Consider the following 27,074-nt stretch of genomic DNA (forward strand, 5'->3'; position numbering starts at 1 on the left):
GTCTGTGAGAGACAGAATTCTTGCTGGTTGGTAGGTGATCAAATACTTATTTGCAGCAGTAACATACAAACAAATTATTTACAAAAAAAATATCATACGTTGTAATTTCTGGATTTTTTTTTTTTTTTTTTTAGATTGTCTCTCACAGTGGACATGCACCTCAGATGAAAATTTCAGACCCCTCCATGATTTCTAAGTGGGAGAACTTGCAAAACTACAGGGTGTTCAAATACTTATTTTCCTCAGTGTGTGTGTATATACACACACACAGTGGGGAAAATAGTGTCATTTTCCCCCCAATACAAAGAGTAAATTGTAGCAAATGATAATGTTGGAGCCAAAGAGGTTATATATGAGAACTAGAGTCTCCATTCACACTGAGCCGTGTCCCGGCAAGGAGGTGTGGTCGCCATTTTATTTCCGGGTGATTGACTGAGCACCGCTCATAGAATTTCAGTTAGTCTCATCAAGAAACAGGTGGAATATGCCGGAAAGCTGCGCATTGTTGCAAAGACACAAAGGAAGAAGAGACAATATTTCCTTCCGTAAGTAAGTGGTTCTGGTTCTTGTCACTTTGTCCGTGACATTTGGTTGATAAACAGGTGTATGTTTCCTGCCTGTGTCGTCCCTGGACACGAACCATTAACTCTTCACTTATATCTAGTTGATATTTTCTCCTGCTAGATCGATGTCTAGTTAAAATACTTGTCGTTAGTGATTAAAACTGTTCAACAAGACTGATGATTTGTTTTTACTTGCACCTTAAAATTACGAGCCGCTGCTTGGAGATTGACTGTATCACTTATAGTCACTCTCTCACACACACACACCAATCAATCAATCAATCAATTTTTTTATATAGCGCCAAATCACAACAAACAGTTGCCCCAAGGCGCTTTATATTGTAAGGCAAGGCCATACAATAATTATGTAAAACCCCAACGGTCAAAACGACCCCCTGTGAGCAAGCACTTGGCTACAGTGGGAAGGAAAAACTCCCTTTTAACAGGAAGAAACCTTCAGCAGAACCAGGCTCAGGGAGGGGCAGTCTTCTGCTGGGACTGGTTGGGGCTGAGGGAGAGAACCAGGAAAAACACATGCTGTGGAGGGGAGCAGAGATCGATCACTGATTAAATGCAGAGTGGTGCATACAGAGCAAAAAGAGAAAGAAACAGTGCTTCATGGGAACCCCCCAGCAGTCTACGTCTATAGCAGCATAACTAAGGGATGGTTCAGGGTCACCTGATCCAGCCCTAACTATAAGCTTTAGCAAAAAGGAAAGTTTTAAGCCTAATCTTAAAAGTAGAGAGGGTGTCTGTCTCCCTGATCTGAATTGGGAGCTGGTTCCACAGGAGAGGAGCCTGAAAGCTGAAGGCTCTGCCTCCCATTCTACTCTTACAAACCCTAGGAACTACAAGTAAGCCTGCAGTCTGAGAGCGAAGCGCTCTATTGGGGTGATATGGTACTACGAGGTCCCTAAGATAAGATGGGACCTGATTATTCAAAACCTTATAAGTAAGAAGAAGAATTTCAAATTCTATTCTAGAATTAACAGGAAGCCAATGAAGAGAGGCCAATATGGGTGAGATATGCTCTCTCCTTCTAGTCCCCGTCAGTACTCTAGCTACAGCATTTTGAATTAACTGAAGGCTTTTTAGGGAACTTTTAGGACAACCTGATAATAATGAATTACAATAGTCCAGCCTAGAGGAAATAAATGCATGAATTAGTTTTTCAGCATCACTCTGAGACAAGACCTTTCTGATTTTAGAGATATTGCGTAAATGCAAAAAAGCAGTCCTACATATTTGTTTAATATGCGCTTTGAATGACGTATCCTGATCAAAAATGACTCCAAGATTTCTCACAGTATTACTAGAGGTCAGGGTAATGCCATCCACAGTAAGGATCTGGTTAGACACCATGTTTCTAAGATTTGTGGGGCCAAGTACAATAACTTCAGTTTTATCTGAGTTTCAAAGCAGGAAATTAGAGGTCATCCATGTCTTTGTCTGTAAGACAATCCTGCAGTTTAGCTAATTGGTGTGTGTCCTCTGGCTTCATGGATAGATAAAGCTGGGTATCATCTGCGTAACAATGAAAATTTAAGCAATACCGTCTAATAATACTGCCTAAGGGAAGCATGTATAAAGTGAATAAAATTGGTCCTAGCACAGAACCTTGTGGAACTCCATAATTAACTTTAGTCTGTGAAGAAGATTCCCCATTTACATGAACAAATTGTAATCTATTAGACAAATATGATTCAAACCACCGCAGCGCAGTGCCTTTAATACCTATGGCATGCTCTAATCTCTGTAATAAAACATCTGGACAGTGGAAGGAAGACAAGGAGACTTGGTGGTGGAATGAAGAGGTCCAGGAAAGCATAAGGAGAAAGAGGTTGGCGAAAAAGTTTTGGGATAGTCGGAGAGATGAAGAAAGTAGACAGGAGTACAAGGAGATGCGGCGTAAGGCAAGAAGAGACGTGGCAAAAGCAAAGGAAAAGGCATATTGCGAGCTGTACAAGAAGTTGAATAGTAAGGAAGGAGAAAAGGACTCGGCAGATTTTCATTGCAAGGATAAAGACGGAACGACTGGAGCAGCGCCGCATCAAATTTTGCCAGTCTTATCCTTGCAATGAAAATCCGCCGAGTACACTACACGTCCTCATACAAAGGCTGCTTACCAGCAAATTAAGCAATTGATAGGCGTGAAAAAGTTCACGCATGCGCACGAAGGTTCAAGGTTGGCTGATGCAAGCACACGTGATTCAAATCCATCAGGTTTTTGCAAAAAATAAAAAGGTCCGATACTTCTCTAACAGACCTTGTAAAACCATTTTGCTGTTCTCTTTAGAAATTAAGCTAAAACAGGAATTTGAGCATTCACACACACACACTGTGGAGAAACCATTTCACTGGTTGCTTAATAACCAAGTTGGGCGAAAGCACTTTGTATCATCAAAACAGAAATGAAACCATTTTGCTGTTTTCTTTGGAAATTGTATTTTCTCTCTCTCTCTCTCACTCACACAGACACACACACTGTAGAAAAACCATTTCATTGTTTGCTTCATGAAAAGTTGGATCAAAGGATGCAGTGTTGTTAAACAGAAATAAAACTATTTTGCTGTTCTCTTTGGAAATTATTAAGATAAAACAGCAATTTAAGCATTCACGCACAGCAATTTGAGCATACACACGTACACACAATGTGGAGAAACCATTTCATTGGTTGCTTCATAACAAAGTTGGATCATAATTTTGTGAAGATGAACTTAGAACAGTGTTTAAATAAATAAATAAACCTAATATGAATGAAAATGCATGAATTTCACCTTATTGAAATCCATTTTTTATTAAAATTCATTTTCATATATCCACAAGGATAAATTATGAACAGTGTTGAGAAGAATCAAACAAAACCAACAGAATTAAAATATATCAGAAACAAAAGAGAAAAAAAAAAGTGTTTTGGTGAATTTCACTATTTTCACCATAAAAAAAATTCTACAATTTCCAAAACAATTCAAAAGTTCAATGTTGTGAGAGGAAGGATTGTAAATCAGTGTTTAGATGAAACAAACAATCAATCATCAAAATCCATCAAGAACTGAAGGAAAAATTTTTGGGTGAATTTCAATTTTCACCCTAAAAAGTCCATATTTTCCAAAAAAAAAAAAACTTAGTCCAACATCAAGACATTGCACTCAGAGAAACAGATATGGCATCAGATCAGTGCCAAAACCACTCAGGTAAAAAAAAAAATAAATGCATTCAGGCGTATTTTATTATTTCACACGCGTAATTGCGCGGGCAAAGATGTCATGCAAAAAACAAAGTATCCCAATGAGTCTTCAATGTAGCTCCCTTCATCCAACTGTATGTTTTCTGTTTTTGTCTTTTTTACCTTTTTGTCATTGTGCATTTTTAGCATTTATCCAGTCCAAATTCCATACCAATGTCTTTGGAGAACTTGTGGACAGTTTCCACCAGATGACTGAGTCCCTTTTTTTGTGTTGGCATAGAGTGGTCTTTAGCTCCTAATCTTTTTTTCCTTCCTGTTCATTTTCCAGGTAGCCACCAGTGTCCAGATGTTCATAAATGGCATCAGCTATGATTCCTGTCAGTCATTTGTACGTTGTTGTTAGGCAGCAGATGGGTCTGTACTTGTTGGGAAGCTGTGTTTTCTTGGTCTTTGGTAGTAGGCTTGTGTTCCCTGTCGTTATCCAGTCTGGTGTGTCCTCTTCTCCGTTCAATATTTTTGTGAAAGCCACAGCATAATGGTGGTGTAATGCTGTCAGTCTGTTCAGCCAAAAATTTGGGATTTTGTCTGCCAGGTGCCTTGAAGTTACTGTATTCACTCATTTTCTTTCTGATCTCTTCTTCATTGATTACAATTGCTGGCATTTGCTGTTTGTCTTTGTTTTTCTGTTTTATTTTTTCAATCCACTCAGTCTCTTGATGTTGTTTTGGGTCTTCAAAGAGTGGTCTCCAGAATTTTTCAATTTCTTCTCTCTCAGGTGGTTGTGGTACTTCTATTGTGTCATTTACCAACTTCCTGTACACTAGTCTGGGTTTTTTTTTTTTTTTTTTGCAAATTATCTGTTTTACTTGTATTTTCTTGTCTTTGTTCCTAATCTGTGCCACAAAAGCTTTCGCTTAGGCTGTATTTTCTTTTAATGCAATTTACTTTTTTAAGGAGATTCCTTTTATGGTTTTGGCTTCCCAAAAATGTTGTTGCAATTTTGGAGATCTCTTAGGCGGCTGATTTTTTTGTTGTAATTTCTTTTTCCATTTTTCCATAACAGTACCAGGTTAACTTTTTGCAGGATAGTTAGATAGTTAGTTAGATAGATAGTTAGATAGTTCTGGAAGCTCTTTCATGCCCATTTTTCTTGTTTCTTCAATATTATTTGCCATTTCCTCTTCTAGTTCCTGCTGTTCTGGGTCTGTGTGCACCTGTATATTGTTTTGTAGATGAGCTGGTGAATGGTTAATTTTTTGGGGGGCAATGAATGACTATTAATTATGTGTTTGTTCAGAGGGCCCTTCTGTTTCTGTCTTTTACTCTGATCAGAACAGCTAAGTGGTGTATCTGGTATGAATCATGTGTCTGTTCAGGGTGCCCTTTAGTCCAAATCTTTGACCACACTCAGAACAGACAAATGCTTTTTGCCTTTTTTTTTTCTTTTTTTTTTTATTTGCCTTGAATTTCCTTCTACAAGAGTGCAGTGGGCCCCAGACCCGGGGTCTAAAGCTGCACCCTTAACATTATCGACTTTGTATCCGAGGGCTCTCTTCAAGATGGTGACCTTTCCTCTCCTCAAATACTGCCTTTGATCTCCTGCCCGACTTCTCAAGTTTGAGTAAGCGAAGCAGTGAGAGATCTTTTTCTTCTCCCCAATGGACCAATTTACAATGATGCAGTTTCACTGGATTCTTTTAGCCCATTGATGGTGTTGTTGCTGGGGTCCAGGATCAGAACTATCTGGTGGATGACCCAGCTGAGTGTTGCTACAGAAGAGATGTCTCCCCACAGCACTGGGAGAAGTTGCACCATTTTCTTCATACGCCCTGGTGCCTAGGCGCTTTGTGGAGGTTTTAGCTGGGGTTTGTTTCTTTTGAAACTGGGGTTTGTTTCTTTTGAAACATCCTCATACCAAGATGAATTATCATGTGTGTTTTCAGGGTGCCCTTTCGTCCAAATCTTTTACCACAGTCAGAACAGACAAATGCTTTTTGTCCTGTATGAATTATCATGTGTGTTTTCAGGGTGCTCTTATGTCCAAACCTTTGACCACACTCAGAACAGACAAATGCTTTTTGTCCTGTATGAATTATCATGTGTGTTTTCAGGTGGCCCTTTTGTCCAAACGTTTGACCACACTCAGAACAAACAAACACTTTTTGCCCTCTATGAATCCTTATGTGTCTGTTCAGGTTGCCCTTTTCTCCAAATCTTTTACCACACTCAGAACAGACAAATGCTTTTTGTCCTGTATGAATTATCATGTGTGTTTTCAGGGTGCCTTTTAGTCCAAACCTTTGACCACACTCAGAACAGACAAATGCTTTTTGCCCTGTATGAATTATCATGTGAGTTTTCAGGGTGCCCTTTCGTCCAAATCTTTGACCACACTCAGAACAGACAAATGGTTTTTGTCCTGTATGAATTATCATGTGTCTGTTCAGGGTGCCCTTTTCTCCAAATCTTTGACCACACTCAGAACAGACAAATGCTTTTTGTCCTGAATGAATTATCATGTGTGTTTTCAGAGTGCCCTTTCTTCCAAATCTTTGACCACACTCAGAACAGACAAATGCTTTTTGTCCTGTATGAATTATCATGTGAGTTTTCAGAGTGGCCTTTCGTCCAAATCTTTGACCACACCCAGAACAGACAAATGCTTTTTCTCCTGTATGAATTATCATGTGTGTTTTCAGAGTGGCCTTTTGTCCAAATCTTTGACCACACCCAGAACAGACAAATACTTTTTGTCCTGTATGAATTATCATGTGTTTGTTCAGAGTGCCCTTCTGTTTCTGTCTTTTACTCTGATCAGAACAGCTAAATGGTTTTCTGCTTGATTGCCTCTCCTTTTCTTTCTCTGAGTTGTTCATGTAACCAGATGCTTTTCCATATTTCGAGCCTTTAAATTGTTTTTCATCAGTGTTGCCTGAACGAACAGTATTGGCATTTTTTCGACAGTTAACACTTAACTGAAGTTCTCTGGTCTGTTTCCAGTCATCACTGTCATCAGTCTCAGTTCCAGAACTGTCTGAACTCCTGCCACTGGTATCTGGTTGTAAATGACTGTTTGGACCTGAGTTGCTGGCTGGTTGTGGTCCTCCATCGTCCTCTCCATCAGCTTCTGCTGTCAGTGTTCTGTATACAGATGAGCTGCTGGCTACAGGCTCAGCCTCTGTGCTCTCATCACTTCGGCTTTGATGAAGCTGTGATGACTCTGGTTTTTCATCATTTTCACTCTTCACAGGGACGGCAGTGAAACCAAACTTGGTGAGATCTGCCTCCTCCAGCTGCTGAAGCTGCTCTCCCTGCTGACTTATCCACAGCTTCTCTTCTTCTTTAATGTCCTCCTGGTCAACACTCAGATTCCATTCCTGGTGTTCAGGGAGAGTTTCTTCTTTAATCACCAACAACGGCTGCATGTCTGTGAAGAAACAAATTAACAATAAATGTTAGAACAACACTCACTAAAATAAAGTATCAGTGGTGAGTTTGACCTGATACAGTAAGTTTTTGCACTGATGGAACTGATAAAGTGGAAATGTACATCAGCATTTGTTTTAAATTTCACAAATTGTAATTCACGTCCTTGTTTTCCACAACTGACTATTGCAGTGTTTTTTGTGCAGGGGTGGCCAAGTTCGGTCCTCGAGAGCCACCTTCCTGACACTTAGTTGTCTCCCTGCTCCAACACACCTGAATCCAATGAAAGGCTTACTAAAAGTCTGCTAACATCACAGACATTCTGGCTTCCCTTCAGTGACTCGAGAACTAGATTTCAAGATTGTTAGACATTTCAGGCTCTAAATGGTCATGAAATCAACTGTCTTGCTGAACCTGTTCAGCCTTATGTGCCTTCTCGTGCCCTGTGGTTCTTGGCTGCAGACTTGCTCTGTGTCTCAAGGGTTAAAAAGAAGTCAGCAGGCTTCAGAGCCTTTTTTTGCTGTGGTTGTATCTTGTGGAACAGGCTGCCTGTTGGCATTTGAAATGTGACTTTAAGACTATTTTTGTAACATTTTCTGTCGACTGTAATTAGTTTGAAGATTTTTTTCATCTTTTCATTATTTTTTTCTTGCTGTATTTAATTCTTTTCTGTTTCTGTTTTTATTTTGGGATATGGGGATCTTTGTTTCATGTTCATCTGCAGCTATGTTCAGCACTGTTGAGTTTTTTTTCCTTTATTTAAAATGCTATACAAATGTATTATTATTTAGGGCAGCACGGTGGATTAGTGGTTAACACTGTTGCCTCACTGCAAGAAGGTCATGGGATCGATTCCCACCTGTGGCCTTTCTGTGTGGAGTTTGCATGTTCTCCCCGTGTTTCTGTGGGTTCTCTCCGGGTGCTGCAGCTTCCTCCCACATCTAAATATGTGGGAGGAAAATTGAAGGTGAATTTTTTAATAATCTCAGTTTCTTTGGTTGACCTTCAGCTGCCTGGTGTTTAAATCAAAAGAATTTACCTCATCCTTTTGTTGCTGTTTTAACAACCATTAGGAATTTTTTGAGGACTGGCAGTGGCGATACAGAGATGTGGGCTGCCACAACACTGAGTTACAGGAAGCAGAAGGATGGACACAGCTGTGGAATTTTAGTGTTAATGGTAAACATCTTCAGGAGGTTTCTTTTGACCATTTTTGTACTAAGCTGTACTATCATCTAAATATGCGGAATGCCTTTTGTTTTTGCAGTTTGCCGAAGCCTACCTCAGCAAAATAGATTTGGTGAATATTCAAACCCACCAGCAAGCCATAGCAGAGGCACATTTAAAAGTGGCTTGTTCTCTACTGGAGAGAGGAGGTGTACCAGAACAAAATTAAAACTAAATCAGGGCCACACTCCATCAAAGACCCCCAGCTCTGCACTTGCCTCCAGTGACACGCCATCTTAGGCCCCCAGCTTTGCTATTGCAGGATGGCGTCTGCTGTAGGAACAGATTCAACAAGTTGCTCAATGATCCCACCCCTGACGGTGTACTGGACACCTGCATGGACTCTTGTTGATTGTGTTCTGTTCTGTATTGTAAATCTTTTTGTTAGAATGGCCTAAGCAGTGGGTCATCCCTTTGAGCCTGGTCTGCTTGAGGTTTCTTCCTCAATATCATCAGAGGGAGTTTTTCACTTACCACTATCGCCTGTGTTCTTGCTCTAGGGGTTGGTAAGCTTAGACCTTGTGTGATGCGCCTTGAGGCAGCTTTGTTGTGATTTGGCGCTATATAAATGAAATAAATTGAATTGAATAGTTTGTTTTTGATTTGTTTCAGTTGAATTTGTTATTTTTGTAGCTTATCAGTGTACTGTTATTCATTGTTTATTTTCTGTAAAGCACTTTAGGTATCTTGAGTTGTAAATGTGCTGTATAAATAAATTTGACCTTGTACAAAATGTCTTGTTTTAACAAGATACAGTTTTGAAAAGTGTACGCTGTAATTTATCTCTCTATACTAGACGTGAGATGATACAGATTTTTTTCAGTCACGATTGTCTTGGCCATAACAATTGTGATTAATCATAATCTCACAATGATTAATAAACGTGCACAAGTTTAAAACGACCTTAAAATGCTGGAACCACTGTTTTTACTGTATAGTTTTTCCTATGAACCAATATCAACTGAACTTGTAATAAATATAGTAAATTATCTGTCCACAATAAATTCCAAAGGGCATTAAGGTGCAAATAAATGATTGTTGTGCCAAACAATTATCACGATAATAAAAAATAGCCACAATTTTTATTGCAATAAACAATATTGTATATTGTCCCATTCCTAGTATATACCAAGTTGAATATAACTCCTATCTAGTACTTTAAATGAAGAGACAAAATCAATTCTGTATATTTACGTGTATGTGACAATACACCCTCAGAAGAATCAGAATACAATACACCCTACTCAGTAAATACATAGCACAGCCTACATTAACTATATCAATGATCATTCATTGATAAATTCTTAGTCTTTTTATTCTGGGCACTTTACCTATAATATATAGACCAACTATGTCAGGAGTTGTTACATTTGTAAAGTAATTTGCCTGTCAAAATAAACCACCCAAAGTTAAGAGTAGTCAAAGTTGGTTTTTTTTTTATTAATTGTATTCAGTGTATTTATAGCCTAGTAAGTAAAACATTTTCTGTATTATGTCAGGAGCATAAATGTATGTATATGTATATTTTGCCTGTCGAAATAAGCTAACTCCAGGTTAAAAATACTTAATGTTTTATAGTGAGTAGATTTTCTATATTACTACGTTCGGACGAGCAATTTATACATTTACTTACCCATCAAAATAAGCAAACTTCGTCAAGTAATTTTTTTCAGTGCATGCATGTGCAGTTATAAGAGGAACCTCATCTCGACGATGCACCTCATCGACAACACCGTAACTTCCATCCACAAAGTGAAGCGTTGCTCTCTGCTCTGAGTTGAAAGGGAAAAAAAAAACACTATCAGATTCTTTCATTAAATAATCCAGTTACTTTTGTGTCGCGTAGATGCCGATTCATTCAGTTTATTTATGGTTTATGTATGGTAAAGGCTCAGCGAGAGCGCGGGGTGTAGCTTCACTCATTTTCACAATGAAAAGTTAATAGTTTTCATTGGAACTATTTAGAAACTACAAACTGTTTGCAAACCTCAATGTAACAGGAAAGTGGAGGAAAAGTTTTTGTAATTGCGATTTAATATGTTGTCAGTAGTGCTTTGTTGAAAAGACCGATATATATATATATTCTCCACTCAGATTGCAATAGCCAATCACAGATTAGCCTTTCTGTCCATCATTTACCTGTATTTTGCCATGCTTGGCGCCAGAAAGTTGTGTTGGATCCAAAGGGATCTAAAAAGGCTTGGACCAAAAGTTATATTGGATCGGTTCCCACTGACCAATAGCATTCAAGCTTACTGCCAACAGCTAGCCAATCAGAGCGTGGCATACAATTATTCAAGATGACATCACTAATTACATAGCAGAGGTCAGGAACTTGCTGACAGATGCTGGTTGAAAAAAATGGGACCAAACATGTCAACAACAGCAGAAAATCATCTGCCAGCGAGGTTTGCTGAGTTCACAGAGGAGGAACTGGTGGAAATATTGAACTCCAAGGATGCCAAAAACACTAAGAAGGTAGACAAGCATGCTACTGATGTTTTAGAAGCATTCATATGCTGTTCACAACAAAATAAATTGATCTAATTTACTTGACTCTTTGTTGTTTGCTTAATTTGGGAGGGGGGTGGAGAACATAATTGATGGATGGCAAGTCATCCAATATAACTTTTCTTTTCAATATAACTTTCATCTAGTGATGTTAAGCTCGAGTCAGGCTGCTCGACACTGCATAGAGCTTTTTGAACCAGAAGTGTCAGTGAGCAGCGTTTCGAGCACGCCCCCATCACGTGACCACTGTGAGCGAGGCCTCGTTACGTCACACCACGTGTCGAGTTTCGCGGGAAATTTGAATAATTTGGGGGGTGTCAATACAACCTGCCAAGTATTTAAATGAGATCTGAATCGCAGCTCAAACCGTGGGTTTTTGAGAGGAGGAAATTGCTAGCGACACTGTTATTGCCAATTAGCACGTGAATCTGAGCCAAGGAAAGCATTAGTTTATAGTTCATTTAGTCTAGTTAGCTACATACACATAGGATCTAACAGACAGACACACACAACATATACAACATTTATTCACACAGTACATCAACACAGTTATAGGTCAGACTATATATTATAGGTAGATCAGAAACTGAGCTGACTGAGTGAAGAGCTGTGATTTTGCTGAAGTGAAAGGTGTGAGAAAGGTGAGTGTGTGTGTGAGAGAGTGAGTAGTGGTGAGGAAGGGACATGGAGGAGCCAGTTCCAAAAAGAACACGATCAACTGCTTGGGAGCACTTTGATCTAATAAGCCCCAAAAAGGTCAAGTGCTTGATTTGTGCTCAAGAGTTGAGGTACAGTAACAAAACGTCTTCAATGACACCTGAGGTCCAAACATCCCGAGACATCAGAGGCTGCTGCTCCTGGAGCAGGAATCAGGTAATGTAAGCTGTATTTTACTCATCTAAGATTAAAACATACTCAAAAACAAAAATAGCTCAGCATGTCAGACTGTGTTTCTATTAAAGGCAGACAAGCTGAGCTGGATGAGGCACTGGTGGACTATGTTGTGGAAGATGCACAACCGTTCAAAATAATGGAGAGCAAAGCCTTCAGGGCTTTACTACAAAGGTTTGACCCAACATATGCCCACCTCCAGAGGAGAAGACCGGCTCAAATACTGGGCGACACGAGTCGCAGTCTATCCCAATTTACAGAGAATGGCAAAAAAATATGCAAGCAGGTCTTCTCCAAAGCTGGAGAGGAGGTGAGGCAGAAGAGTAGCCGATTAAAGTCCAGCACCGTTGAAATTATTCTTTTTTTGAATAAAAATTGATGAAAGTTGCACAATCACCATCTCCTGTCCCCTCTATTCTACTACTACAGTAATATAAGCACCAGTTGCAGAAGCATGTCTTTCTCACTTTTCCCATCACATTTTATCCAAATATAGTTTGCGGAATGACAACACAAATCTACATATAGTCTACAATAAAGGCTTTCAGAACCATCATGTGCGCATCTGTAGGGACTATTTATTACATTAACAAAGACACAATAATACATATGACTTTTTTATTATTATTATTTTTCAAGAACAAACCACATCAGTCATGAATTAATGCAAACATTTGTCAAGGCACTCACTCAAGGTAATTCTCAAAACAATCCAGCAGATGTCACCCTTCAAACTGTATCAAACGCGTCGAAGCAGTGTGTTGATTTTCAGCCAGTTGTGTTGCAGTGGCTCATTGGTTCATGAGGCTTCGAAATTGCCATCACTACTTTCATCCAATATTTCTCTATGTTGGACGACTTACCATCCATTATTTGTATAATATATATACACTCAAAAATATAAACGCAACACTTTTGGTTTTGCTCCCATTTTGTATGAGATGAACTCAAAGATCTAAAACTTTTTCCACATACACAATATCACCATTTCCCTCAAATATTGTTCACAAACCAGTCTAAATCTGTGATAGTGAGCACTTCTCCTTTGCTGAGATAATCCATCCCACCTCACAGGTGTGCCATATCAAGATGCTGATTAGACACCATGATTAGTGCACAGGTGTGCCTTAGACTGCCCACAATAAAAGGCCACTCTGAAAGGTGCAGTTTTGTTTTATTGGGGGGGATACCAGTCAGAATCTGGTGTGACCACCATTTGCCTCATGCAGTGCAACACATCTCCTTCGCATAGAGTTGATCAGGTTGTCAATTGTGGCCTGTGGAATGTTGGTCCACTCCTCTTCAATGGCTGTGCGAAGTTGCTGGATATTGGCAGGAACTGGTACACGCTGTCGTATACGCCGGTTCAGAGCATCCCAAACATGCTCAATGGGTGACATGTCCGGTGAGTATGCTGGCCATGCAAGAACTGGGACATTTTCAGCTTCCAAGAATTGTGTACAGATCCTTGCAACATGGGGCCGTGCATTATCCTGCTGCAACATGAGGTGATGTTCTTGGATGTTGGCACAACAATGGGCCTCAGGATCTCATCACGGTATCTCTGTGCATTCAAAATGCCATCAATAAAATACACCTGTATTCTTCATCCATAACAGACGCCTGCCCATACCATAACCCCACCGCCATCATGGGCCACTCGATCCACAACATTGACATCAGAAAACCTCTCACCCACACAATGCCACACACGCTGTCTGCCATCTGCCCTGGACAGTGTGAACCGGGATTCATCCGTGAAGAGAACACCTCTCCAACGTGCCAAACGCCAGCGAATGTGAGCATTTTCCCACTCAAGTCGGTTACGACGACGAACTGGAGTCAGGTCGAGACCCCGATGAGGACGACGAGCATGCAGATGAGCTTCCCTGAGACGGTTTCTGACAGTTTGTGCAGAAATTCTTTGGTTATGCAAACCGATTGTTTCAGCAGCTGTCCGAGTGGCTGGTCTCAGACGATCTTGGAGGTGAACATGCTGGATGTGGAGGTCCTGGGCTGGTGTGGTTACACGTGGTCTGCGGTTGTGAGGCTGGTTGGATGTACTGCCAAATTCTCTGAAACGCCTTTGGAGACGGCTTATGGTAGAGAAATGAACATTCATTACACGAGCAACAGCTCTGGTTGACATTCCTGCTGTCAGCATGCCAATTGCACGCTCCCTCAAATCTTGCGACATCTGTGGCATTGTGCTGTGTGATAAAACTGCACCTTTCAGAGTGGCCTTTTATTGTGGGCGGTCTAAGGCACACCTGTGCACTAATCATGGTGTCTAATCAGCATCTTGATATGGCACACCTGTGAGGTGGGATGGATTATCTCAGCAAAGGAAAAGTGCTCACTATCACAGATTTAGACTGGTTTGTGAACAATATTCAGAAGCCCCGTGTACACCGCCAACCCGTTCACATTTCTAACCGTTTTTCCCCACTCGACGACACACCCGCCGAGGATCAAACTCTGGTTATTGGCGACTCTGTTTTGAGAAATGTGAAGTTAGCGACACCAGCAACCATAGTCAATTGTCTTCCGGGGGCCAGAGCAGGCGACATTGAAGGAAATTTGAAACTGCTGGCTAAGGCTAAGCGTAAATTTGGTAAGATTGTAATTCACGTCGGCAGTAATGACACCCGGTTACGCCAATCGGAGGTCACTAAAATTAACATTAAATCGGTGTGTAACTTTGCAAAAACACTGTCGGACTCTGTAGTTTTCTCTGGGCCCCTCCCCAATCAGACCGGGAGTGACATGTTTAGCCGCATGTTCTCCTTGAATTGCTGGCTGTCTGAGTGGTGTCCAAAAAATGAGGTGGGCTTCATAGATAATTGGCAAAGCTTCTGGGGAAAACCTGGTCTTGTTAGGAGAGACGGCATCCATCCCACTTTGGATGGAGCAGCTCTCATTTCTAGAAATCTGGCTAATTTTCTTAAATCCTCCAAACCGTGACTATCCAGGGTTGGGACCAGGAAGCAGAGTTGTAGTCTTACACACCTCTCTGCAGCTTCTCTCCCCCTGCCATCCCCTCATTACCCCATCCCCGTAGAGACGGTGCCTGCTCCCAGACTACCAATAACCAGCAAAAATCTATTTAAGCATAAAAATTCAAAAAGAAAAAATAATATAGCACCTTCAACTGCACCACAGACTAAAACAGTTAAAGGTGGTCTATTAAATATTAGGTCTCTCTCTTCTAAGTCCCTGTTGGTAAATGATATAATAATTGATCAACATATTGATTTATTCTGCCTAACAGAAACCTGGTTACAGCAGGATGAATATGTTAGTTTAAATGAGTCAACACCCCCGAGTCACACTAACTGTCAGAACGCTCGTAGCACGGGCCGGGGCGGTGGATTAGCAGCAATCTTCCATTCCAGCTTATTAATTAATCAAAAACCCAGACAGAGCTTTAATTCATTTGAAAGCTTGTCTCTTAGTCTTGTCCATCCAAACTGGAAGTCCCGAAAACCAGTTTTATTTGTTATTATCTATCGTCCACCTGGTCGTTACTGTGAGTTTCTCTGTGAATTTTCAGACCTTTTGTCTGACTTAGTGCTTAGCTCAGATAAGATAATTATAGTGGGCGATTTTAACATCCACACAGATGCTGAGAATGACAGCCTCAACACTGCATTTAATCTATTATTAGACTCTATTGGCTTTGCTCAAAAAGTAAATGAGTCCACCCACCACTTTAATCATATCTTAGATCTTGTTCTGACTTATGGTATGGAAATAGAAGACTTAACAGTATTCCCTGAAAACTCCCTTCTGTCTGATCATTTTTTAATAACATTTACATTTACTCTGATGGACTACCCAGCAGTAGGGAATAAGTTTCATTACACTAGAAGTCTTTCAGAAAGCGCTGTAACTAGGTTTAAGGATATGATTCCTTCTTTATGTTCTCTAATGGCATATAACAACAGTGCAGAGTAGCTACCTAAACTCTGTAAGGGAGATAGAGTATCTCGTCAATAGTTTTACATCCTCATTGAAGACAACTTTGGATGCTGTAGCTCCTCTGAAAAAGAGAGCTTTAAATCAGAAGTGTCTGACTCCATGGTATAACTCTCAAACTCGTAGCTTAAAGCAGATAACCCGTAAGTTGGAGAGGAAATGGCGTCTCACTAATTTAGAAGATCTTCACTTATCCTGGAAAAAGAGTCTGTTGCTCTATAAAAAAGCCCTCCGTAAAGCTAGGACATCTTTCTACTCATCACTAATTGAAGAAAATAAGAACAACCCCAGGTTTCTTTTCAGCACTGTAGCCAGGCTGACAAAGAGTCAGAGCTCTATTGAGCTGAGTATTCCATTAACTTTAACTAGTAATGACTTCATGACTTTCTTTGCTAACAAAATTTTAACTATTAGAGAAAAAAATTACTCATAACCATCCCAAAGACGTATCGTTATCTTTGGCTGCTTTCAGTGATGCCGGTATTTGGTTAGACTCTTTCTCTCCGATTGTTCTGTCTGAGTTATTTTCATTAGTTACTTCATCCAAACCATCAACATGTTTATTAGACCCCATTCCTACCAGGCTGCTCAAGGAAGCCCTACCATTATTTAATGCTTCGATCTTAAATATGATCAATCTATCTTTGTTAGTTGGCTATGTACCACAGGCTTTTAAGGTGGCAGTAATTAAACCATTACTTAAAAAGCCATCACTTGACCCAGCTACCTTAGCTAATTATAGGCCAATCTCCAACCTTCCTTTTCTCTCAAAAATTCTTGAAAGGGTAGTTGTAAAACAGCTAACTGATCATCTGCAGAGGAATGGTCTATTTGAAGAGTTTCAGTCAGGTTTTAGAATTCATCATAGTACAGAAACAGCATTAGTGAAGGTTACAAATGATCTTCTTATGGCCTCGGACAGTGGACTCATCTCTGTGCTTGTTCTGTTAGACCTCAGTGCTGCTTTTGATACTGTTGACCATAAAATTTTATTACAGAGATTAGAGCATGCCATAGGTATTAAAGGCACTGTGCTGCGGTGGTTTGAATCATATTTGTCTAATAGATTACAATTTGTTCATGTAAATGGGGAATCTTCTTCACAGACTAAAGTTAATTATGGAGTTCCACAAGGTTCTGTGCTAGGACCAATTTTATTCACTTTATATATGCTTCCCTTAGGCAGTATTATTAGACGGTATTGCTTAAATTTTCATTGTTACGCAGATGATACCCAGCTTTATCTATCCATGAAGCCAGAGGACACACACCAATTAGCTAAACTGCAGGATTGTCTTACAGACATAAAGACATGGATGACCTCTAATTTCCTGCTTTTAAACTCATAAAACTGAAGTTATTGTACTTGGCCCCACAAATCTTAGAAACATGGTGTCTAACCAGATCCTTACTCTGGATGGCATTACCCTGACCTCTAGTAATACTGTGAGAAATCTTGGAGTCATTTTTGATCAGGATATGTCATTCAAAGTGCATATTAAACAAATATGTAGGACTGCTTTTTTGCATTTACGCAATATCTCTAAAATCAGAAAGGTCTTGTCTCAGAGTGATGCTGAAAAACTAATTCATGCATTTATTTCCTCTAGGCTGGACTATTGTAATTCATTATTATCAGGTTGTCCTAAAAGTTCCCTAAAAAGCCTTCAGTTAATTCAAAATGCTGCAGCTAGAGTGCTGACGGGGACTAGAAGGAGAGAGCATATCTCACCCATATTGGCCTCTCTTCATTGGCTTCCTGTTAATTCTAGAATAGAATTTAAAATTCTTCTTCTTACTTATAAGGTTTTGAATAATCAGGTCCCATCTTATCTTAGGGACCTCATAGTACCATATCACCCCAATAGAGCGCTTCGCTCTCAGACTGCAGGCTTACTTGTAGTTCCTAGGGTTTGTAAGAGTAGAATGGGAGGCAGAGCCTTCAGCTTTCAGGCTCCTCTCCTGTGGAACCAGCTCCCAATTCAGATCAGGGAGACAGACACCCTCTCTACTTTTAAGATTAGGCTTAAAACTTTCCTTTTTGCTAAAGCTTATAGTTAGGGCTGGATCAGGTGACCCTGAACCATCCCTTAGTTATGCTGCTATAGACGTAGACTGCTGGGGGGTTCCCATGATGCACTGTTTCTTTCTCTTTTTGCTCTGTAAGCACCACTCTGCATTTAATCATTAGTGATCGATCTCTGCTCCCCTCCACAGCATGTCTTTTTCCTGGTTCTCTCCCTCAGCCCCAACCAGTCCCAGCAGAAGACTGCCCCTCCCTGAGCCTGGTTCTGCTGGAGGTTTCTTCCTGTTAAAAGGGAGTTTTTCCTTCCCACTGTAGCCAAGTGCTTGCTCACAGGGGGTCGTTTTGACCGTTGGGGTTTTACATCATTATTGTATGGCCTTGCCTTACAATATAAAGCGCCTTGGTGCAACTGTTTGTTGTGATTTGGCGCTATATAAAAAAAAATTGATTGATTGATTGATTATTTGAGGGAAATGGTGATATTGTGTATGTGGAAAATTTTTAGATCTTTGAGTTCATCTCATACAAAATGGGAGCAAAACCAAAAGTGTTGCATTTATATGTTTGTTGAGTGTATATATGCACTTCACGCTGGCGTTGGAGCAGCATCGCTGAAAAAAATGAAGCTGCAGTTGGTCCGTTGCGCTGTTTCTGAGGGTGTGAAAAAATGGTCATTTCTCTACACTGATTGTGGCCCAGGTGGTTCTGATTTCGAAGCAGGTCCACAATTTATTCATCAACCTCTGTCAAAGCTATTTAAAGATGTCAATCATGATGACCTGGACTCTTGTCTGTTGCGAGCAAGAAAAAAGAAAAGTCTGCCATTTAATCACACAGTGTGTTTTTTTTGTGTTCGTTCCTCATAACGTACCTTTTCCATGGGAGAGAGCGGGAAGGTTCTGTGGCGTGGACCGACTTTTCAGCCACGCTGGTGGAGTGCTGGTGGAAAAGACTGACTGAACTGCAGTGAAATGATAAATTATAAGTTATATTATATAAGTTAGAAATTAAATTTATAACTCCCTGAAGCACTATTGCCTGCATTTTGAGGGCCACATTTTGTGAAGTAACGCCATAGTTTTTTTTGGGTTTTTTTTAATCTTTGTTACAGCCTTACTTTAAACCCAAAACAAACAAGGCATCAGGCCAAAACATGGAAGCCTGTAGAAATGTACCTGTGTCAGGCCCAATGAACCAGGTACCTCTGGCACCCTCTTTTAGCTGCCATTCAGCCTGTTTGTAAAATAAAATACTACCCTAATATTCTGGGAGGGTGTGGTCTGTGCCATCAGTCTTATAGCCATCATTATTTACTACCAATACTTCATTAATTTACCGTCAAATTTCAGTATAATACTAGTATTAATATGTTCCATAACTAGACAATTAGGTAACAGCCCAAAAACGATTTTATTAACACTAACCCAAATCGATATCGAATCAAAATAATCAATTCTGAATCTCAGAATTGAATCAATTTTTTAAAATTTGTATCGACACTCAGCTGTAGTTGTCAGTGCCACATAAGTCAGGAGAATAAATATCTTATGTTGTGTAAACATCAATTTTTAAATTAAATCATCAACCCCTGAAGAAAATTATTAAAATATTGTCCAGTTGAATCTTCAATTTTCTACAGTATTTCAATGAAACAACTTCAATATTTTTCCATAGAGAAAAACACTACTTGGTCAAAGGCTTTGCCTCCATTATATTAACTGTTGCTGAACTTATTTAACATAATATCGTCTAAACAAACCACATAGCGGCTAGTTAGCTTAGCCCTTAGCCAATAATGTCAAATAACTTAAAACATCCCCACTCGGCAGGAATCACTATCAACACCACGCAACATCCATCCCCGATAAAACAGAAAACCCTCTGCAAATAAGTAACTCACCCTCTTCACGAAGGAATTCTACTTTAAAAGCAGCGTTGTTGGAGTCCAAAAGAACTGGTCCTAACGCGACCGAAGCTAACAGCGCATTGGGGCTGTCCAAATCGATGCCTGACCTAAATAATAACAAATACAACGACAGGGAATTTACAACACAACGGATTTGCACTGATCTAAAAAATGACCCAGGTGACTGGCATAAAAAAGCTGAAATCCACCAAAAAGCAGAGATTTTTCATCCCTGCATCTCTGTACATCATTTGTAAATAAAGTCAGTGCTACTCAACTGAATGAACTTGTTATGCAATTTTTTTAAATACAATAATTAGTATTTGTATGTATTTATGACTCAAACATCATCATTTTGCAAAATATCAATGGCTCAAAAGAAGAATATTGTTGCCTCCGTTACAATTCCACCATGACTTCACCAACTGGACTAAATTTCCAACTTTGCCATCACAAACTGACTTAGTAAGAGTTACCGAGAGGTATTCAGATACCAGAAACTAACATTTTATAAACCATATACAGTGAGGAAAATATGTATTTGAGAGACTGTCGATTGTGCAAGTTTTCCCTTTTACAAAGAATGGAGAGGTCTGTCATTTTTATCATAGGTTCACTTCAACTGTGACAGACAGAATCTAAAAAAAAAAAATACAATCACATTTCATAATTTCTGAATAATTAATTTGCAATGTTATTTATTATTATTATTATTTTGTACATGATATGCTCTTTTTGGGGGGGCAGCACGGTTGCTTAGTGGTTAGCACTGTTGCCTCACAGTGAGGAGGTCATGGGTTCGAGTCCCACCTGTGGCCTTTCTGTGTGGAGTTTGCTTGTTCTCACCATGTTTGTGTGGGTTCTCTCTGGGTGTTCCGGCTTCCTCCCACAAAGACACGCAGGTTAGGTGGATTGGAAACTTTAAATTGTCTGTAGGTGTGAATTAGTGCAGCAGCTCAGAGAATATTTAGAGCTGAATCCTGCAAATAGTGATATAAGAAGTAAATTCGGCAAAAATGTACAGAGATGTAGGGATGAAAAATCTCCTCTTTTTGGTTGATTTCAGCTTTTTTTTTTTTTTTTTTTTTTGCCAGTCACCTGGGTCATTTTTTAGATCAGTGCAAATCCGTTGTCTTGTAAATTCCCTTTAGTTGTATTTGTTGTTATTTAGGTCAGGCATCGATTTGGACAGCCCCAATGCGCTGTTAGCTTCGGTCGCGTTAGGACCAGTTCTTTTTGACTCCAACAACGCTGCTTTTAAAGTAGAATTCCTTCGTGAAGAGGGTGAGTTACTTATTTGCAGAGGGTTTTCTGTTTTATCGGGGATGGATGTTGCGTGGTGTTGATAGTGATTCCTGCCGAGTGGGGATGTTTTAAGTTATTTGGCATTATTGGCTAAGGGCTAAGCTAACTAGCCGCTATGTGGTCTGTTTAGACGATATTATGTTAAATAAGTTCAGCCAACAGTTAATATAATGGAGGCAAAGCGTTTGACCAAGCAGCGTTTTTCCTCTATGGAAAAATATTGAAGTTATTTGATTGAAATGCTGTAAAAAAAAGAAAAAAAAAAGTGAATATTCAAATTGGACAATATTATTTTAATAATTTTCTTAAGGGGTTGATGATTTCATTAAAAAAAAGTGATGTTTACACAATAAACGATAGGCAGGTTATATTTTGATGATGATCTGTCACAGGTTGTATGACCAACAAAAAATCAGATCAAACATGGAAACAGAGGATACAATATGACATAGACACCAATATTGATTAAAGTATATTTGACTTGACTACAATTGGTTGTGAGTATTATACGGAAAAACAGTTACATAGTGAAAAAATGACTGAAGATACCCTGTCACTCATACATATAAACATTCGAAGCTTGTACTACAAAATGTCAAAAATAAAAGATTATTTAAACCAGTTTAAAAATAGATTTAGTATTGTTGCAATCACAGAATCTTGGCTTAAAAATGACCTCCTGGCTGATGTTCAAATGGAGGGATATGAGCTGTATTTTGTAAATAGAAGAGAAAAAAAAGGTGGAGGTATTGCTTTGTACATAAAAACAGATCTGACATGTAAAATTGTAGAAGAAATGACAATTATAGATGATGTCATAGAAATTGTGACAGTGGAAATTGTACATGAAACATCTAAAAATATTCTAATCAGTTGTGTATACGGAGCACCAGACTCTTGTGTTGTGAAATTTACAGATAAAATAATAGAATTATTCTATCAAATCAAAAACAAAACGCTCTTTGTGTGTGGAGACTTTAATGTTAATGTGGAAAGCTCCAGTTACCAAAGAGTAAGTGATTTTGTGAATTCAATGAATAGTTTGGGTTTATTCCCCTTGATAACAAAACCAACCAGAATTACATCGCAAAGTGCAACTGTAGTTGACAATATATTTACAAATAGAACAGATGAAATTATTAAGAATGGGATATTGATGACAGATCTCAGTGATCATTTACCAGTTTTTTCAATATTTAAATATAAAAATAGGTACAAAAAAACTGTTATAAACTTTAAAAGAGATAAGTCATTAAAAGCCTTAGAGGCATTAAATTCTGATCTTAAAAATCAAAATTGGGAAGAAGTTTGTCAGTGATGTTAATGTAGCATATAGTTCATTCATGAAAATACTGATGAAATCATATAATAAAAATTGTAAATTAATAAAAACTAGTAAGAAAAGAGGAAATAAACCATGGCTGTAAAGAAAAACTATATAAGTGCTTTTTAAAAATGCAAACAAAGGAAACAGAACACAGATACAAAAAATATAAAAATAAACTATTGACAATAATTAGGAAACAAAAAAAGATTATTATAGTGAACAATTGAATAAGAGTAAAGATAATGAGGGCAACATGGGGAATTGTAAAAAGTGTGATGGAAAGTGACGGAGTGAAATCAACTTTTCCAAATGACCTTGTCAAGGAAAATAAAGAGATAAATGATATAAAAGAAGTTGTAAATGAGTTTAATGATTATTTCTCAAAGGTTGGATCAAATCTGGTGGGAAATAAACCAATAGTAGAAGATAATTTAAATACAATTGTAAATACGGTCAATAGTATTTTCCTTGACAGTGTGGAAAAAGATGAAATAAGGAATATTGTAAAAAAAACTGTGTAAGCAAAAGATCAACTGACTATGAAGATTTAGACATGATGACTGTAAAAAGTATAATAGAAACTGTTATTGAACCATTCACTTACATTTGTAATCTTTTTTTCCCCAGACGAAATGAAAATTGCCAAGGTAGTCCCGTTATATAAAAATGGAGACAAACAACGTTTCAAATTACAGGCCAGTGTCATTGCTTCCACAGTTTTCTAAAATTATGGAAAAGGTTTTTGTGACAAGGTTGGATAAATTCATTGAGAAACATCATATTTTAAATAATGCTCAGTATGGATTCAGAACAAAACATTCGACAGCTATGGCAATTATGGAATTAACAGAGAAAATATCAACAGCAATAGATAATAAGAATGATATGGTAAGTGTTTTTATTGACTTGAAAAAGCTTTTGATTTTATCGACCATTCAAGATTGCTTCACAAGTTACAACAATATGGAATAAAAGGGATTGCACATCAGAGGGTAAAAAGCTACTTAGAAAATAGAAAACAGTTTGTTCAGATAAATAATACTAAATCAGAATTGTGTAATATTATGTGTGGAGTACCACAAGGGTCGGTACTTGGAACCAAACTGTTTATTTTGTATATCAATGATTTTGTGAATATATCTAATGTACTTGGCAGCATTTTATTTGCTGACGACAACATTATTTTACTCTGGATCAGATATACAGGAAGTAGCACAAGTGATAAATACAGAGTTGGAAAAAGTGAAATATTGGTTTGATATAAACAGATTGTCACTTAATCTTAGTAAAACAAATTTCATCTTGTTTAATGACAGAGTTAAAAAAAAATGTTGTCATTAAAAATAGATGGAATGGACATTCAAAAGGTAAAAGAAATGAAATTTTTAGGAGTTATGATTGATGAAGATTTTACATGGAAGTCACACATAAATTACATAAAAGGAAAGATAGTGAAAGCCTTTGCTGTTTTGCATAAAGTTAAATATTCATTAAATAGTTACGGATTATTAACATTGTACAATTCATTGATTGTTCCATATTTGACTTATTGTGTCGAAATCTGGGGATCAACATGTACAACGTATACACAACCTTTATTTATTTTGCAGAAAAGAGCTTTAAAAGTGATTGGCAACAGTCGATTTAGAGATCCATCTAATCCATTGTTCATTAAGTATAGGGTACTTAAATTTCATGATTTAGTTGATTTGAAATTACTACAAATAATGTACCAAGCGAATAACAATACCTTACCAATAAACATTCAAAATATGTTTGAAAAAAGAGTAAGTAGTTATAATTTGAAGGGCACAGAAGTCTTAAAAAAAAACAAGATTCAGAACCAAGATAAAGGAACGGAGTATTGCAGTGAATGGTGTAAAATTATGGAACAACCTCAACAAAGAAATCAAAGAATCAAGGTCACTTAAATTATATAAAAAACGTATTAAACTTGATGTATTTCGTAAGTATGAAACTATGAAATAAGTCAGTGGGCTGTGATAAAGCCAAAAATGTAATCTGTTAATAATGTTTAGAATGTTTGAAGTTTAAAATGTAATCTATTAGGGATGTAGTCTTTTAAATAATGGTTAAAATTAGGAAAGAAGTCGGTGGCATGTGACAAAGTCATAGAAATGCAATGATGTTGATTAATGATGCTTTGCAAGATTATGTTGTAAAAAAGGGGCAGAATATATAAGACTTGTTCTTCCAAACTGCTCCTTTTTGTTCAGTGGTTTGTAATGTTTTGTTAATTTTGCTTTTCTGTTTTTCTTTTAAATGAATGAAATAAATCCTCAATAAATAAATAAACAGGGCAACATATAGACACACACCAAGGGTCAATTTAACATTTTCAGTTCACCTAACATGCAGGTCTTTGGATGTGGGAGGAAGCTGCAGCACCCAGAGAGAGCCCACACAAACACGGGGAGAACGTGTAAACTACACACAAAGGCCACAGGTGGGAATCGATCTCATGACCTTCTTACTGTGAGGCACCAGTGCGAACCACTAATCCACCGTGCTGCCCTAAGTAATAATACATTTGTAAAGCATTTTAAATAAAGGAAAAACTCAAAGTGCTGAACATAGCTGCAGACGAACATGAAACAAAGATCCCCATATCCCAAAATAAAAACAAAAACAGAAAATAATTAAATACAACAAGAAAAATAATGAAAAAAGATGAAAAACCTTCAAACTAATTACATTCGGCAGAAAATATGTTACAAAAATAGTCTTAAAGTCACATTTCAAATGCCAACAGGCAGCCTGTTCCACAAGATACGACCACGACAAAAAATGGCTCTGAAGCCTGCTGACTTCTTTTTAACCCTTGAGACACAGAGCAAGTCTGCATTCAAGGACCACAGGGCACGAGGAGGCTCATAAGGCTGAACAAGTTCAGCAAGTTGATTTCATGACCGTTTAGAGCCTGAAATGTCTAACAAAATCTTGAAATCTAGTCCTCGAGTCAGTGAAGGGAAGCCAGAATGTCTCTGATCAAACCTCCTGGTTTTCATCAAAACTCAACCAACAGTAATTCTGTACCATCTGTAGACATCCTACACTATTTTATAGCAATCCAGAAAATAAAACACTGCAATAATCAGTTGTGGAAGACAAGGACGTGAATTACAATTTGTGAAATTTAAAACAAATGCTGATGTACATTTCCACTTTATCAGTTCCATCAGTGCAATAACTTACTGTCATCAGGTCAAACTCAACACTGATACTTTATTTTAGTGAGTGTTGTTCTGACATTTATTGTTAAATTAATTGTATTGTTTCTTTGCAGACATGCAGCCGTTGTTGGTGATTAAAGAGGAAACTCTCCCTGAACAAAAGGAATGGAATCTGAGTGTTGACCAGGAGGACATTAAAGAAGAAGAGAAGCTGTGGATAAGTCAGCAGGGAGAGCAGCTTCAGCAGCTGGAGGAGGCAGATCTCACCAAGTTTGGTTTCACTGCCGTCCCTGTGAAGAGTGAAAATGATGAAAAACCAGAGTCATCACAGCTTCATCAAAGGCGAAGTGATGAGAGCACAGAGGCTGAGCCTGTAGCCAGCAGCTCATCTGTACACAGAACACTGACAGCAGAAACTGATGGAGAGGACGATGGAGGACCACAACCAGCCAGCAACTCAGGTCCAAACAGTCATTTACAACCAGATACCAGTGGCAGGAGTTCAGACAGTTCTGGAACTGAGACTGATGACAGTGATGACTGGAAACAGACCAGAGAACTTCAGTCAAGTTTTAACTGTCGAAAAAATACCAATATTCATTCAGGCAACACTGATGAGAAACAATTTAAAGGCTCTAAATATGGAAAAGCATCTAGTCACATGAACAACTCAGAGCAACAAAAGGAGAGGCAAGCAAGCAGAAGACCATTTAGCTGTTCTGAGGGGAGTAAAGGACAGAAACAGAAGGGCACTCTGAACAAAGACGTTAGAATTCAGACAGGACAAAAAACATTTGTCTGTTCTGATTGTGGTAAAAGATTTGGACAAAAGGGCAACCTGAAAACACACATGATAATTCATACAGGACAAAAAGTCTTTGTCTGTTCTGAGTGTGGTCGAAGATTTGGACAAAAGGGCCACCTGAAAACACACATGATAATTCATACAGGTGAAAAAGCATTTGTCTGTTCTGAGTGTGGTCAAAGATTTGGAGAAAAGGGCAGCCTGAACAAACACATGATAATTCATACAGGCCAAAAAGCGTTTGTCTGTTCTGAGTGTGGTCAAAGATTTGGACACAAGAGCACTCTGAACACACACATGATAATTCATACAGGACAAAAAGCATTTGTCTGTTCTGAGTGTGGTCAAAGGTTTAGACAGAAGAGCCACCTGAAAACACATATGATAATTCATACAGGACAAAAACAATTTGTCTGTTCTGAGTGTGGTCAAAGATTTGGACATAAGATCACCCTGAAAACACACATGACAATTCATACAGGGCAAAAAGCATTTGTCTGTTCTGAGTGTGGTCAAAAATTTGGACAAAAGGGCAACCTGAAAACACACATGATAATTCATACAGGACAAAAAGCATTTGTCTGTTCCGAGTGTGGCCGAAGATTTGGAGAAAAGAGCACTCTGAACAAACACATGATAATTCATACAGGGCAAAAAGCATTTGTCTGTTCTGAGTGTGGTCAAAGATTTGGACGCAAGGGCACCCTGAACAGGCACATGATAATTCA

At 38.5% G+C, this 27,074-nt stretch overlaps 2 long non-coding RNA genes across 2 annotated transcripts; one reads left to right on the forward strand and one right to left on the reverse strand.

Annotated features, from left to right (window-relative positions):
• Positions 1-7,125: 7,125 nt before the first annotated feature.
• Positions 7,126-19,786, reverse strand: LOC117504913. Its single transcript, XR_004558972.1, has 4 exons — positions 19,710-19,786; positions 18,681-18,770; positions 10,037-10,175; positions 7,126-7,177 (listed from the first exon to the last, which is right to left on the reverse strand). It is a non-coding gene; the product is annotated as an uncharacterized LOC117504913 (long non-coding RNA).
• Positions 19,787-26,412: 6,626 nt separating this feature from the next.
• On the forward strand, positions 26,413-26,841 carry LOC117504864. Its single transcript, XR_004558916.1, has 2 exons — positions 26,413-26,491; positions 26,660-26,841. It is a non-coding gene; the product is annotated as an uncharacterized LOC117504864 (long non-coding RNA).
• Positions 26,842-27,074: the final 233 nt, after the last annotated feature.

This window comes from Thalassophryne amazonica, chromosome 23, assembly GCF_902500255.1.
Source record: "Thalassophryne amazonica chromosome 23, fThaAma1.1, whole genome shotgun sequence".
NCBI lineage: Eukaryota > Metazoa > Chordata > Actinopteri > Batrachoidiformes > Batrachoididae > Thalassophryne > Thalassophryne amazonica.